Consider the following 14,514-nt stretch of genomic DNA (forward strand, 5'->3'; position numbering starts at 1 on the left):
CTATAGTCATATAAATAGCAGTGATAGCATTGCTAATTACAACAGTCAAAATTATGTTTTCCATTCTTTCTGCTTTTTGAACAAGCTAATGATACATATATATATATATATATATATATATATAATGATATATACCAGAAAAAACAGAGAGTAATTTTTTTAAAATTAAATTTGTAGAACATAAACATCTACTTACTACCCTGTCCACAGAACTTGCACAAAATTATTTATGGGAAGAAACATAAGAAAAGGAGAGTCTTTTTTTTTTTTCAAACAGTGGGGGGAAGAGATATGAATTTTGACATACTGCCCCCACCATTTAAATATTTATTCCTCTCATAAAAAACACAGATGGTAATAAAAAAGCCATCCTTGCTAGAATTGGTGAATATGAAGTGCCTTTGATTTGGCCTTAGTCTAACTGTACTGAATTGTACCAACAGTGATGCAATCACTACAGCCAGTGCCTTTTGCATCATTATTTTGGCTTCTACAAACAATAAGGTTTTATGGGTCCCTACAGTGATTATCCCATGAACTGATATGCAACCAAGAGGGTTTTCTGTCTAGATATTGAAACTATTAATTGCCTTGATGCCGTCGAAATCATAATCTATCCCAGCAGAAGTGGCTGGGCATAATGTCCCAGTACTCCCCAGACACTTTAGAGCTTATTTTAAATGTGGATTAGTGCATCATATTCTCAGAGGTCAGTGAAGATATGAGTATGAGGGAAAAAAAGATTTAAAATTGTAATCAAGGCTGAGAAGGTCACATGCAGGAGCACAGTAAATAAGGATAATAGTTAAAATTTTATAGAGATAATAATTTCCTTAATTTTTTTTCTATTTCTTTTTTCTCCTGAGGAAATGTTCTGAAAACAACACAGTTGCAACAGGGTACCTAACAGAGCACTGATAAAACCTTTGCTGCTTTCACTGGATAAAAATCTGTAGAAGGGCAGAAGTAGACTGTTTCCATCTCCAAAAGACAAACAATTTCCTATGTCTCCAGCACCTTGTTCAGCTCTCATGACTTGAGAACACACAGAGGAACATTCCCACACCCTGTCCTGCTGCTAAACTCATGAGTTATGAGTAACACCTGTTTCCCTCTGTCCCACAGCCTATGTTTTCGGTATTGTCACACAACTCAGTTCTTTTCTCTCCATTACTTATTTGTTCTCTGAAATTGATGTGGGTGATTATAAAATTATCTGAAGTGCCCATAGCACTTTCACAGCAATAAAATTGACTGCATTAAACCCCAGCTTTCTTGTTTACTGTCTGAATAAAGATTAGAAAACATAGTTGAACCATATAACAGAAATCTGATAGTGACTGTATAACTTCTATAATTGATGTACAACATTCCTTGTGACCAAACAAATCTATCTGTATTAAGATCACTGCTTTCTGCCCTCTTGAAGTCTGCACTGAGACTATACCTTCCAGATACCTAATTTGGATTTCATACACCATTGATCCCGCATTGCTGTGGGCAGTACAAATAAGATAGAAAACAGGTATGGTCCTTGACCAAGGAGAACGAGTAGGGAGGGGCAATCACTGTTTCCATCACTTCTTAGCTGAAACTCTGATCTTCACATTGCCCAACAAAAGCCTAGAAATGCCTGCTAGCAGGGCTATTCCTGAAAATGAAAGAATGAGAGTTGTTTTTCCTTACATCACCCTGTTAGAATTCATAAGTCTAGAGGTCTTTTGGGTTTGTAGACCTCCCTATGTCTAAAGGAGGGATGCAATCACCTCAACAGTAACAACAGTTGCTCCAGTGCCACCTAGAAGGCAAAGTGTCTCTTTTTACCATTCTAAATCAAGGGGTTTCACACGTGAGAACTTCTCTCTGGAGCTATGTCTACCATGGTTCCATGACTCTATGACAAAAACAGCAGGAATTTTTCTGATGCACATGTCTGTCAATGCAGACTCCCTTTATCAGTGAAGGGGAGCTATTCGGCACAGTCAGTGTGGATTAGAAATGTCACTTGCAATTGTATTGGGAGAGATGAGACAATGCCACCCAAGCCTGTTGCAATCTTCTACATCCAGGAATGAGGACAGAGGAATTAACATTTGTACCTACTGGTACAAACTTTGAAATGTATGTCGAGCACTGAAACATTGGTCCTAGCTGTAAGGCGTACAGTCACCCACTTTGGCAGTAAAGCCTGGCTGAGGTTTTCACCAAAATTTTCCGCAGGGTTATTTCTGTCTTCCACAGACTGTTTCTCCTTCCCATTGATGCCCCTTCCCTGAAAGTGTCCAAGGCCAGGATGGATGGGGCTTTAAGCAGCCTGGTCTGGTAGAAAGTATCCCCACCTGTGGCAGAGGTTGAAATTAAAATGGTTTTTAAGATCCCTTCCAATCCAAACCTTTCTCTGATTCTCCTGCAGTGGCCTATCTCCCTTGACTAGCAGGACTAGCAGTGGCCATAAGGAGAGAGAAGTATTTTGAGAGTTAGATTGGACAAGGATTAGAAGCACAGATGTAGAGCACAACAAAGCGCAAAACCCATTTTTTTGTCTATTCTTCATAAAGCTCATTAAGATAGATCTCTTCCACCTCCACATCTTCTGTGATTCTAAAACTCTCTTTTCACTGATTACCATATTTACCTCCTGATGTTTCACCAATGCCTGTGTGTGCCAGCCAAGCCAACACAAACTAAAAAGTCTATTTACTCAAATGGTGGTGAGGTTAAAAGTAATAATAAAAAACATTTAAATCATAAATGTTTAAAATCACTCAGAGGTAGCACCTGTGTGCTACAGAGGTAAAGTGCTAATGTAAGTGGAATATGTCGAGAAATTACAAAAAAACCCAACCATAAAACAAATAAAAAACTCCACAAAAACAACAAAAAACCCAAAGAATCCCTTGCCAACCAAACAAACAAGAAAAAAATACCCTAAAAAAATCCAAATCCAAACCAAACCAGCTTCTACTTGTTATCTTCTTAAAATTCTTTATCCAGAAATTTATGAGAAATGTGGGACTTAAGTCTTGGGAATGTATGCATTATCAAGGTGAAAAAAACATTGAATTACCCAAATACTCTCTTCAATTGTAATGCAGAATAATGCAGGGTCCCATAAGCACTCCATCTTTCATCTCAATAAATATTTGAGTGAAGAAGGGAAGTCAGAATAATTTTTAGGATATAAACTATAAGGTCCTCTGTTCTGGCTTTTCAGTAGATGTACTGGATGTGCTACAGCCTGACCCTTTCCTAAGTCTAGAAAATAATAATGATATTAATTAGCGTGGAATTTCCATGCCTGCTGATTTCCTCTCATAGAAGTGCTGATTCTTTGCAGGATTGCGATAATGTGATGGATCCTGACCAGCCTCTGCTCTAAGACCTGGTTCAGTGTCTTTATTCAGGTTAAGTAATACTTTCTATGTCAAAACTGAGTTGCAAAAGGATAGGAAAACCGGTTGTTTCAACTCACAGTCCATAGGTTTCTGTAAAAGGCTCAAAAATTTTTCCACTGCTTTTTTTCCCCATCTCTCAGATTTTTTATGCCTTGAATGAAATCATATGTTGGGAGAGGGAACACCAGTTGTTTGAATTTCAGGCAGATAAAAGCAAATGACTCATTTATTACCAGTCAGATTTGAAGTTTTCTAAGATAGGGATGTCCCTTTTTATTCTATTCTTTCACAGTGGCTCTCAGACTTCTGTTCTGGCTTTCAGTAGCGAGGTAAGGCAAGAATTATAAGGAGAAATAGAAATCTCTCCTCGCATCTCAATACATGATCTACCTGTCCATCCACTGGTTCACAGTTTGAACCAGTTTTAAATGATAACCCAAATTATTCCACTCTCTTAAACATCTTGTGGTACTGAGAAAAAAAAAATTCTTCCTGTGGAACTCCCTTGATTTAGATGGGCTTTTGGCAGGAATAAACCTGTCCCTGCATGTCTAACCTATGTCTTGGACATGCAGGAGAATTAGACAATTGAATAAATTTCCTTTGCCTCCATTTGCAAACTGTGTAACAATCTGCACATTTAATTCTATCCTTTGTGTATTATTTTCTAAGTAAGGACACAATTGGCTGCAGATATGACATCTTTGTGACAGTGAGTCTGCAGTGGCATTGAAAAGAAAAAGGGGGAAGGAGCAGGGTCACAGAGAGGACAAAAGGAAAAAAAAATAGCTGTCTAAATCATATATCATTAAAGTGATGCTCATTGAATTACCTCTCTTAGGGCCTGTCAAAACATGTGGTGCCCTTGCAATATGATGTGAATTAAATGCCTTCTGGCCCCTGAAATATTGTTTTCAAGGCCAAATGTGTACTTTCACAGTTTCTCTGTAGTAACTACTGAGAAACACTTGAAACACCCTGATTGACTCCTCTGATTAGCAAAACCAACTCAGGAATACAGCAGTGTGGTCAATTTGTGGCAACAGGATTTCCAGGGAAAAAAAAAGGCATGTGGGTATTTGCAGGACTTTGGTGATGGTCACTGGGAGCTCCATCTACTGAGAAATTGGTCAACATCACTTAAAGTTCCCCCAGGGAGGGAAAATGTAAATGTCACAGGTTCATAGAATGATTTGGTTTAAAAGGGACATTAAAGACCATCTCATTCCAACCCCCTGCCATGGGCAGGGACACCTTCCACTGGAGCAGGTTCCTGAACTGTTGCTGGATTGACATCAATAGCATTAACTGGCTTAATCCTTTTAGTAATTGTAATCTTATTTTGTCCCCTGTGAGCAGGAAAGAGCTGTTATCTTTTTGAGAGACCCCAAGCAGACATCAGAGGTCCCTGAGCAGTGTTTGTTATCAGATGGAAGCCACTCTTTCCTCACAGGTAGCAAGAGACAGGAGGAGAGAAAATGGCCTCAAGTTTCATCAGGGCAGGTTTATATAGGATATTGGGAAAAACATCTTCCCTGGAAGAGTTTTCAGGCACTGGAACCTGCTGCCCAGGGCAGTGTTAGAGTCCCTGTCTGTGGAGGTGCTCATAAAATGTGTGGATTGCTCTTGGACACATGGTTTAGTGGTGGAGCTGGGTTAAGAATTGAACTCCATGACCTCACAGGTCCTTTCCAACAGTTGTAGATGGCAAGATTCCATAATCCCTTCCACTGGAGGATGTGAGGATCTTTGGGTTCTACAGCCACTGCCCTAGAAGACATCACAGCACCACAACACTGCAACAACTCCACTGATTCTGGTTTCCCCTCAGCCACTCACACCACTGAGTACCAGAGAAATGGGCTTTTCCTCTTGCCTCCCACTGAATTTTGAGTTTTGGCTCATTCTGACAATTGTGCCTTTTGCCTGTATTCATTGCTGGTTTTATATGATGAGGTTATTTGGCTCTGACCAGAGTGCCAGACCTATTCTGCATAGTTAGATACAACTGGTACTTCTTTTAATTTGAAAATTCATCAGCTTTGTCCATCAAGAGGCAAAGTGGTATCCTAGTTGCTGGGAGGTTGCAAGGTTGTGTCCAGAAATTAGCGTCTGTAGGATCAGGACAAACATAGTTAATGTGTGAAGAGGTGAAATCTCACATGAAATGATGTTCTGTCAAAATTATGACTTTGTGGAGAAAAATTGTACCATTATTCATCTTAGACAAGTATATTTGCAGGGGGAGCTGGAGGGTGAGCTCAGTGCTAAATTCAGGTATTCAAAATTCATAATAAAAATGTCCCTCCAAAGCATTCACATTTCACACATTTCACTTTAGATTTTTAATTTTTTTTGAGCCTGTATTTCACATATCTATTATGCATGTCAGCTTTTCTCAAGATGATACTGATTAGAATTCTTCTTTTTTTAATCTGCTTCTCTTCCTGTTTTTTAGGGAAAGTTTCAGGGAATAATATTTTTCTCATTCTTGAAACCACAGTTTTGAAGAAAATAAAAATATTGTGATACTTGCAACAGAAATGTTAAAATCAACAGCACATTTATTCATGTTAATTATAACAGCTTCATGATTTCCAGAATAAGGATAGTTTTTAATGCCAGAATAATGGGATGAAAATCCATGTGTCACCATTATTTATAGAGGCCGCCTAAGAGTTCTGTAAATTAGATATTGTAATGTTTGATTCCTTAAGAAGACTTAAATAAACTGAAAAGTAGAGAGATGGCACGAGTCTCCTCAGACAATCCAGTGTATCAGTGGCAGATAAAGATGCAGAGCTCAAATCAGTTGGATTCCAGTGCTTTTCTGAAGTACCCAAGTGTCTGAAACACCCAAGAATGTTCCCCAAGGATCCCCTAGATGCCCCAACTTCACCAACACATGCTGCAATTTTCTTTTTTAGTGAGTTATTTTTCTTAGCACTGCTTCTGGTTTTGGTTTTGGTTTTGTTCGTTTGTTTGCTGTTCTGTTTAGTTGCTTGTTTTTGGAGTTAGTCGGGTTTTTATTGTGGTTTTTTTTGTGTGGGTTTTTTTTTTGTGTACATTTTTTTTTTGCTGTTGTTGTTTTAGGTTTTTTTGTTTGGGTTTTTTGGTTTTTGGGTTTTGATTTTTTTTCATTTGGGTCAAAGTTATACACTGTATTTTAGGAAATGAGGGGCAATACTGACATCTTATGTTTTCTCTGAATCTTGCAAAGGTCATGCTCAGGATATTGTGGACACATGACAGGGCCAGGACTTTTAGCACTTCTGAAGAAAATCTTTGCTATATACCACAACATCAGGGCAACATATGGAGAAGCCTCCACAAGAAAGAAGACTGATAACTGTTATTTTCTTACACTTTCATAATATCCCTCTAGTGGTTGGCAGCATTTTCAGCACAGAACAGTTTTCCTTAAATTCATCACCCTTTTATTTAGCAGTTACTAATGAGACTGACTGAGACTCTGTTCAGCACTTAAGAACACCTGTAAGGAACCTTCTTGCTCATGAACAGTTGCACTTATTTTTACGGTCCAGTAGATAATCTATGTAAAACCTGTTTATTATATTCCAGTTTTGGTAATAGGAGTCCTACAGCAATTTTGTAGTGGAAGATGCCTTTTTTTGTATAGAGAGGTTAAGACTTTAGCACAGGTGTCTCTCAGGGGAACTCGTTATTACATAATAATAAGCAGTAATTGCTAGAAAAAAACCTAGATAGTGGATGGCTACTAGGAACTCGGTTCTGCAGGCAAAATCCCTGGCGCCCTTGTGCTTCATGTAACCTTGATGCCAGCCCACACAGCTGCCTTTGGAAGAGCAAGGGAGAAGATTTCTTGGTATCCAGACCCTCAGCACAGCCAGGCCTTGCTGGGTGGAAAGCATGACAGCCAGTTCTGACCCTTGTCCTAGGTCATAGACAAAGTTGATAACAAACCCAGGAAGGGAAAGCAGAGATGTTCTGGCACCTGGGTTGTCCTTCCAGCCACTGCTCCTCACTGCCTCCAAAACAAAATGGTATTGCTTGGTTTTGGAAGGTAAGAGACTAAACTTCCTTGGTGGGGATCAATTTTTGGAGTGCTAACCTCATACATGAGTCCTGTCTAGCTCCTGTAAGTACAGCAGCAAAAATCTCATGTTTTCATCCAGAATGCCTGGGGTGTGTTCTGAAGTTGTTATCTCACCTCTCTTGTCTTCACGCTGTGATCAAACAGAGAGAATGCTTGATTTTTCCATCTCCTGTAACTCTTTGTTATTTATTAGTGATTTCGAGGTGCTGAGCACTTCTGTGAGATGCTGAGCACCCTGAAGTTTCAGTGATTGCCAATTAGAGGTGTGCAGCACCCTTCAAGACTGTAACTCACAACAGCAATTGTGTTGAAAGGGAAAAGAAGTCTTGTCCTGTTAATTATAGGTTCAATTAAAACACAACCCACATCCAGAGTACCACTCAAGAGGAAACTCAATGCACAGTACATCTGAAATATATGAAACAAATAGGCCTTTTTATTAGTTTGAAGGTTAACGTGTTCATTAGATTACATCAGTTCATTATGCAATTGTGCCTGTTCCTGCAGTATGATATGTAGCAATCAACAGGAGCATTTCAGGGATAAAATAAAAGGGAAAAAAAAACCCCAAACCATTAATTGTTGAGCTTGAACAGTTAAAAAGATGGACTAGACAGAGAGTTCATTTTTTCAGACATGGTAGGGCCATTTCATCAAGGCAAAAAAATAATTTTTTTGAGATGCAAATAAAATAGTAAAGCAAGTTGGCTTAGAAGGCACAGAGATGCAGATTTGGGTTGACAATGTTTATGATGACCACAGCTTTCCTGGTTTTCCCCTTTACCCTAACATAATTGCTTTTGACTGGGCAAATCATGTTGTTCTTGTTGTAATGTCATTGCGATTTATGATTCCATAAGGCACTTGAAAAGATTTTTTGTTTTTATACACTTTGCATTTCATTTTAATGCCATCTGAGGAAATTGCATACCTAAAGCTGTACGTGTTACTTTTCACTAAGTAGCAAATGGTATCATCCTTTTTTTTTTCCCTGCCCTGTTTCTTGATTACAATCAAGATGTGTTTTAGATTTTATTACAGAATCACTTTCCTACTCAATTAGAGCCTTAAGGTTAATTTCCGCTTATACTTCCCACTAAATGTCAAGCTTAATGCAGATTTTACATGAATGTAGGGGAATACCCATCCCCAGACTTGTGTGAAGATTTACTCACAGCACCAAAAAAAGAATTTTTGATCTGGTATGCAAGAAATGACACAGACTGCATGAAGCCCATTGGGAGTTTCATAGCAATTTCAAGTGAAGTGTACTCAGGTACTGTGATGATATTAGAAGACTTTACCATAAAAAATATAATATGTAGATAAAGTGTAGTTGAGGTGTGATCTGCCAGAACCCAGTCTGTGTGGAATTCATCTAGTTTGTGGAAACTAATATTTTATTGAAGCTTTCCTCTGCCATGTCATGGCTCCCTGCAACAAAAGGAGGCATCCTGAGGATTCCTCTTGGAGAATCAAAAGAAGTCAAAGGCCCCGGTTGCTCCCATAGATTTGGATAATTATTATTTCTCCCATTAACTTGAATTAAAAGTTTGATCATTTCCCAAATAAAAATACATTAAAGGCTCAAGGGTCTAAGGAAGAAAAAAATATCAAAATGCTTACAATGTTAAAATTTCTCATTAATGTCTTTGTAATGAATTATTTATTCTACAAATTATAGCAGAATATAAATAAGAAAACATTGATGTAACAGTCATTTTCTGAGCACAAAGGCTTTGCCACATCCAAAATTTTACAGATTTGTGAAATGAATTTGTAACACCTCATGACAGCACAGGTTATTATCTCATGGAAGGTTTTGTGAAGCTTCCAAATAGATTTTTTTTTTCCTACGGATATTTTTGGTTAGAAAATCCATTTCTTTTTCTTTAGAAGATAATTTTTTTATGCCTTCTTTGACTTTTCTTGCAGAAATCTTTTTCATTCTCCTTCTCTTCCCCCTCCCTCCCTGACAAGAAAACAGAAAAAGAAAAGATCAGAGCCTCAGATTCCAAGAGTTTTCATTTAAATTTCAGTGAGTTCTACTCATGGGGGCAAAAATATACAGCAATGGATATTATATTTGAGGTATACATTTTTAATATTTTAACTCTGTTTTGGGGAATTATTAACAGAGAAATGCTCTCAATGCCTGTAACAGGAAGGGAATTTTAACCTTGCCTTTTTGAAAGGACATGAGAGGCTATTGTGCAAGACAGGTACTGAGGGATTAAAGTGCCAGCATGCAAGATTAAAACATATACAGAAAAAAAATTACCACAGGCCTAATAAGCCCTTAATGTATATCTTTATCTGTTGCAAGCAAAAGGTTCTGTAATAAAAAAGAGTATGCATGCACCACCCTACATAAATATATACACATAGAGTTATAAAATAATAATTTATATGTGTAACCCAATGGGAAACCAGCCTAGATATTCAGATTTAACTGACAAGCAGTAGCTGCAAAGCTTCTGATATATACCTAAGGGGCAACATTTTAGAAAAGAGATAACAAGAAGATATTATATTAATATTAATAAAGTTTTATTTCCAAAGGGAAAATATGATCAAGTACTTTGCTTTCTAGGCTGCCTTTTTTCCTTTTTTTTTTTTACATTTCTGTTAAAGTTGGAAACAAAATTATCCTAACTTAACCAATTGATCCTTTTTCATATAGAGCTTTTAAATTATACATGAAAAAAAAAAAGGGGTGGTGAGCAATGAGGTTAACAGAGCCGTACTCCTCAGATGATGTATGATGAGCAAGGCTCAATGCCAAACATTTTTAGCCAAGTCAAGTCAGTCTATTCATGTTCATGTACCATAAAATTTGCTTTTACAAGGGTAACTATAACATTTGCATTAGAAAGGAACAAATGAAATCCTAAAGTCTTTGCACATATCCTGAGTACTTCTATAGTGATATATAAAATGAGAATGCGAATTCCAACTTTACATAAATCTTGGCTTCATAGCTGATGAAATTTTATAATGGATTACAAATTCTCTGGAGACTAAGGAAGCCAAGATCTGTTTCCTTTTGTTAGCAACACCTTATTCAAGGGCAGCCTTACAAGGTCTTAGGCCAAGGACCAAATTTCACAGAATCACTGATGAAGCTGAGTTGGAAGAGATCCTCAAGGATCATTGAGTCCAACTCCTGGCCCTGCACAGGATCATGCCCAAGAGAGTTACACCCTGTGCCCAAGGGTATTTGCCTAAATTTGGATGTTTTCTCTCTTGACTTTATCTTCATTTAATCAAGAGTAATTGAGGGTTTAAATTTATTTTAGGTCTGTTAATTTTCATCATGTCAGAAGCCTCCTTCTCATCAAGAAGGCCAGGCTTCTTGAGATATGAAAACCAGTTGGAAAACCTTTTTAAAATGTTGTGAACTAGATTCATATCTACTTTTTCCTTCTCTTCTCCTTCTTTCTCTTGTTCTCCCTAACTTCATTCCAGGAGGAAACTTCCAGAAATCAAGTATTTAGGAATTGGGAATTTATTTTTTTTTTAAGATGGGTTAAGCATTCCTAATACTCTACATTATTAAATTTTTATTTTCTGGGTCTCTTTGTTTTAACTTGTATTTCAATTTCAGGAAAAAAAGGCAAACAGAGAAATTGAAATTTAAGAGAAAGAAGCAATTGCTCACACTAGGAATTTTCTGAATATAAGCTTTTTTAATTATTATTTGGTTTTTTGTACAAAATTTTGATTTACGTCCACACAAAACCCCCCAAAAATCTATCATAATGAGATGTAATGTGTAAGTTTCCCATTCCTCTCATTTCTTCTTTGAGTACCTAAAATCCTCAGCTAAGTAGAGATTTCATCTGCATCATAAAATTGAAATTACTGTGTGCTTGATGAGCATATTAACTCTGAAATCTACAAGGCATATTGGTAAACTTGATAATGAAGCCTTAAAATAAGGGTAGTCAAGATGTTCCTGGATCTAAAAAAAAAATTAAAAAAAGAGACACCTTGGAGGAACATTAGCATAGTTATCACAAAACAGCAAAGGGAGATTATCTGAATATGCAGAGATCGCAGAGATCTAAAGTGCATTTAACACCAGACCAGAGAATTTGGAATTGGAGAGCTGACACAGCACATGTCAGAGATGCCCACTGGGAAAGCTGTACACCACCAGAAAAGTCAGATTAATGTCTCCAGATCACAGTCCTGCTTGCTGATATTCAACTCTTCATGCTTCTCTTGATGTGTGGAGTCCAAAGCTGCATCAAATATTTCACTTTAATAATCCAGAAGTGTAGTGTGGATCAGAGTAATTATTTATGTTGCAGATGTCATTTCTCTTTGTATGTTACAAAATGATATGCCCCAATGACAATATCAAGAATTTTTTTTTTGTTATCCTCAATAACTTTCAGCTCCGTTTTAGCAGAAAACTGAGTTTTCTGTAACTTAGTTTTATTCTCAGTTACATTATTTTTCTGGTTTCTGTAACTGATTTTTATTCCCTGCTAGCTATTTCCTGATCTTGAGCTGAGGGATTCAGCATTTCCACCTGCAAATAGAAATTTACATTTAATGGCCCTTTTACAGAAATTCATTTTTAGGTTCTCGGGCAGCAGAAAATGTCATGCCTTGATCAGAGTTTTCAACACAAATACACCTTCATACATGCAGACATATGAACCTGTCTGGTCCTATCCAATATACTGCTTCATTGGCCATTGACACCTTCTATGAGTCAGCCAAATTCTCCCCTACATGCTTTCTTCCTATGTTATTAATTTCCCAGCTGCCTCCATACTAAACTCTTGGGAGCAGACAGTACAGATCTCCTGCAGCAAGTGCATGCAGAGAGCTGGATAAAAGGCTTTTTTTGGAAGCATTCATTTTTTTTTATTCAAGGTAAGGAGAGCATCCTGTAATTGTTGTTTTTCTTCAGAACCACATAAAAATTACTCCACAAACTTCCCTCTGGCAGCTGAAACAAGGGTAGCAGAACTCAGGTTGTCTTATTTGCTTGTGTTTACACATTTAAACACAAACCATGTTTTGCCTTCCTTTGCTACGCCTGATATCACGCTTACAGGCAATGAACAGGGCAGGTCAACCGTGTCTCTGAGGCCAAGAAAGCTCACTTCCGGAAAAGAATAATTATCACTACTTAGAGAGGATAATTACTCATTCATTCAACTGCTGGTACACAGACTACTCTGAGAAAAAATATTTTGAAAAATTAAAATATGCAAAATATGAAGAGACCAATATTGTCATATTTTAGTCTATATTGTATTTTCCATTGCAAATAAACCCAAAGAACTTCACAAACAGCAAACACCAGAACCACACAGGAAAGAGGTGTCTAATTTTAAATATGATGTGACTGCTCATAAGGGATGTTTTATCTCAGATTTTTGAGCAAATACCTTCATTTACTCTAAATTATTGTGTACATCAAGAAGAATACAAATACCACAATATTTCTGGTACTTACAGTTGGCATAAATGTCTAAACAAGATTGTCTGGACTTCCACAGATGACAACCATCTGTTAGCTGCACCCATGAACATCAGGACATGGGTTACAGTTTCTATGAAACAGAAATCTTCCCTAGGAGCATTATATAGACTAGGGTTGGTTGCATTGTGCCAAGACAGGAATAAAGTGTAGGAAATATTAGTTTAGTTCAACAAGGGCAAGTGCTGGATGCTGCACCTGGGTTGGAGCAACCCGGGGTGTGCAGACAGAGTGGGGAATGGATCCTGGAAAGCAGTGCCATGGAAAGGGACCTGGGGGTCCTGGTCAGTGGCAAGTGGAATTTGGGTCAGCAGTGCCCTGGCAGCCAGGAGGGACATCCCTGTCCTGGGGACATCAAGCCCAGCATCCCCAGCAGGGCAAGGGAGGGGATTGTCCCACTCTGCTCTGGGCTGGGGCAGCCTCACCCTGAACACTGTGAGCAGTTTTGGGTGCCTTTCTCTATATGAGAAAGATATCAAACCTTTAGGAGGGTCCAAGGGAGGCCATGAGGGTGCTGAAGAGCCCTGGGGGGAAGGAGGGGCTGAGGGCACTGGGTCTGTCCAGCTGGAAAAGAGGAGGCTGAGGGGAGACCCCAGGGCAGTCACAGCTCCCTGTGAGGGAAGAGGAGGGGCAGGATCTGATCCCTGCTCTGTGACAGGGACAGGACCCCAGGGAATGGCCTGAGCTGTGTCAGGGGAGGTTTAGGTTGGGTATCAGGAAAGGATCTTCACCCAGAGGGTGTGTGGGCACTGGAACAGCTCCCCAGGGAATGGGCACAGCACGAGACCTGACAGAGTTCCAGAAGAGCTTGGACAATGCTCTCAGACACTGGGTGGGATTGTTCGGGATGGTCTTGTGAAATGCCAGGAACTGTATTCAGTGATCCCTGTGAGTCTCTTACAACTCAGAATATTCTGTGAAATCTGAGTGCATTGTGTAGTTCTGACCTTGGATTGATTCACAAGAACTCTCTGTGGTCCTTTCTCCTTTTGTCTCACCTTTTGTTGTAATTTGTTAGCAGAGGAAATAATTTCTGGTAAAAGCTCAGAAGGAGAGAGGCCGCCTGACAGGATTCTAACACAGTGAATTACTGTTTTCTTACATAAATTGTAGGTTTGTAGTTTGTTACAGTGAAATTTTAATGAAATAATATTTTGCACAGGAAGAAAAAACAAGAAACAAGCAGTGTCTGGAAAAACTAAGGATATTAAAAATCCCAAAAACTATTGTCCTCTTCTCTTGTACCAGTCATTGAAGATATAGAGAAGAGTTTGAACATGATGAACTAAGTTGATACAATATTCATGTGCAGATGGAGTACTCATAAGAAAAATGTTGTCTTTGGTCTACAAAGAATTTTTTTCTCTGGATGGAGCAATCACAAACTATTAGTGGCAAACAGACACATCTAATACTAGTGGGATTAGACACAGAGCAAAATTCCTCTCAATTACAGGAAAAATCTTTCAGATAAAAATCTTGGTAGTTGAATATATCTCACAGGAGGAGCCACAGAATATTTTCTTTGGATCCTTAAA

Source organism: Molothrus aeneus, chromosome Z (assembly GCF_037042795.1).
Source record: "Molothrus aeneus isolate 106 chromosome Z, BPBGC_Maene_1.0, whole genome shotgun sequence".
In the NCBI taxonomy this organism is placed as follows: Eukaryota; Metazoa; Chordata; class Aves; order Passeriformes; family Icteridae; genus Molothrus; species Molothrus aeneus.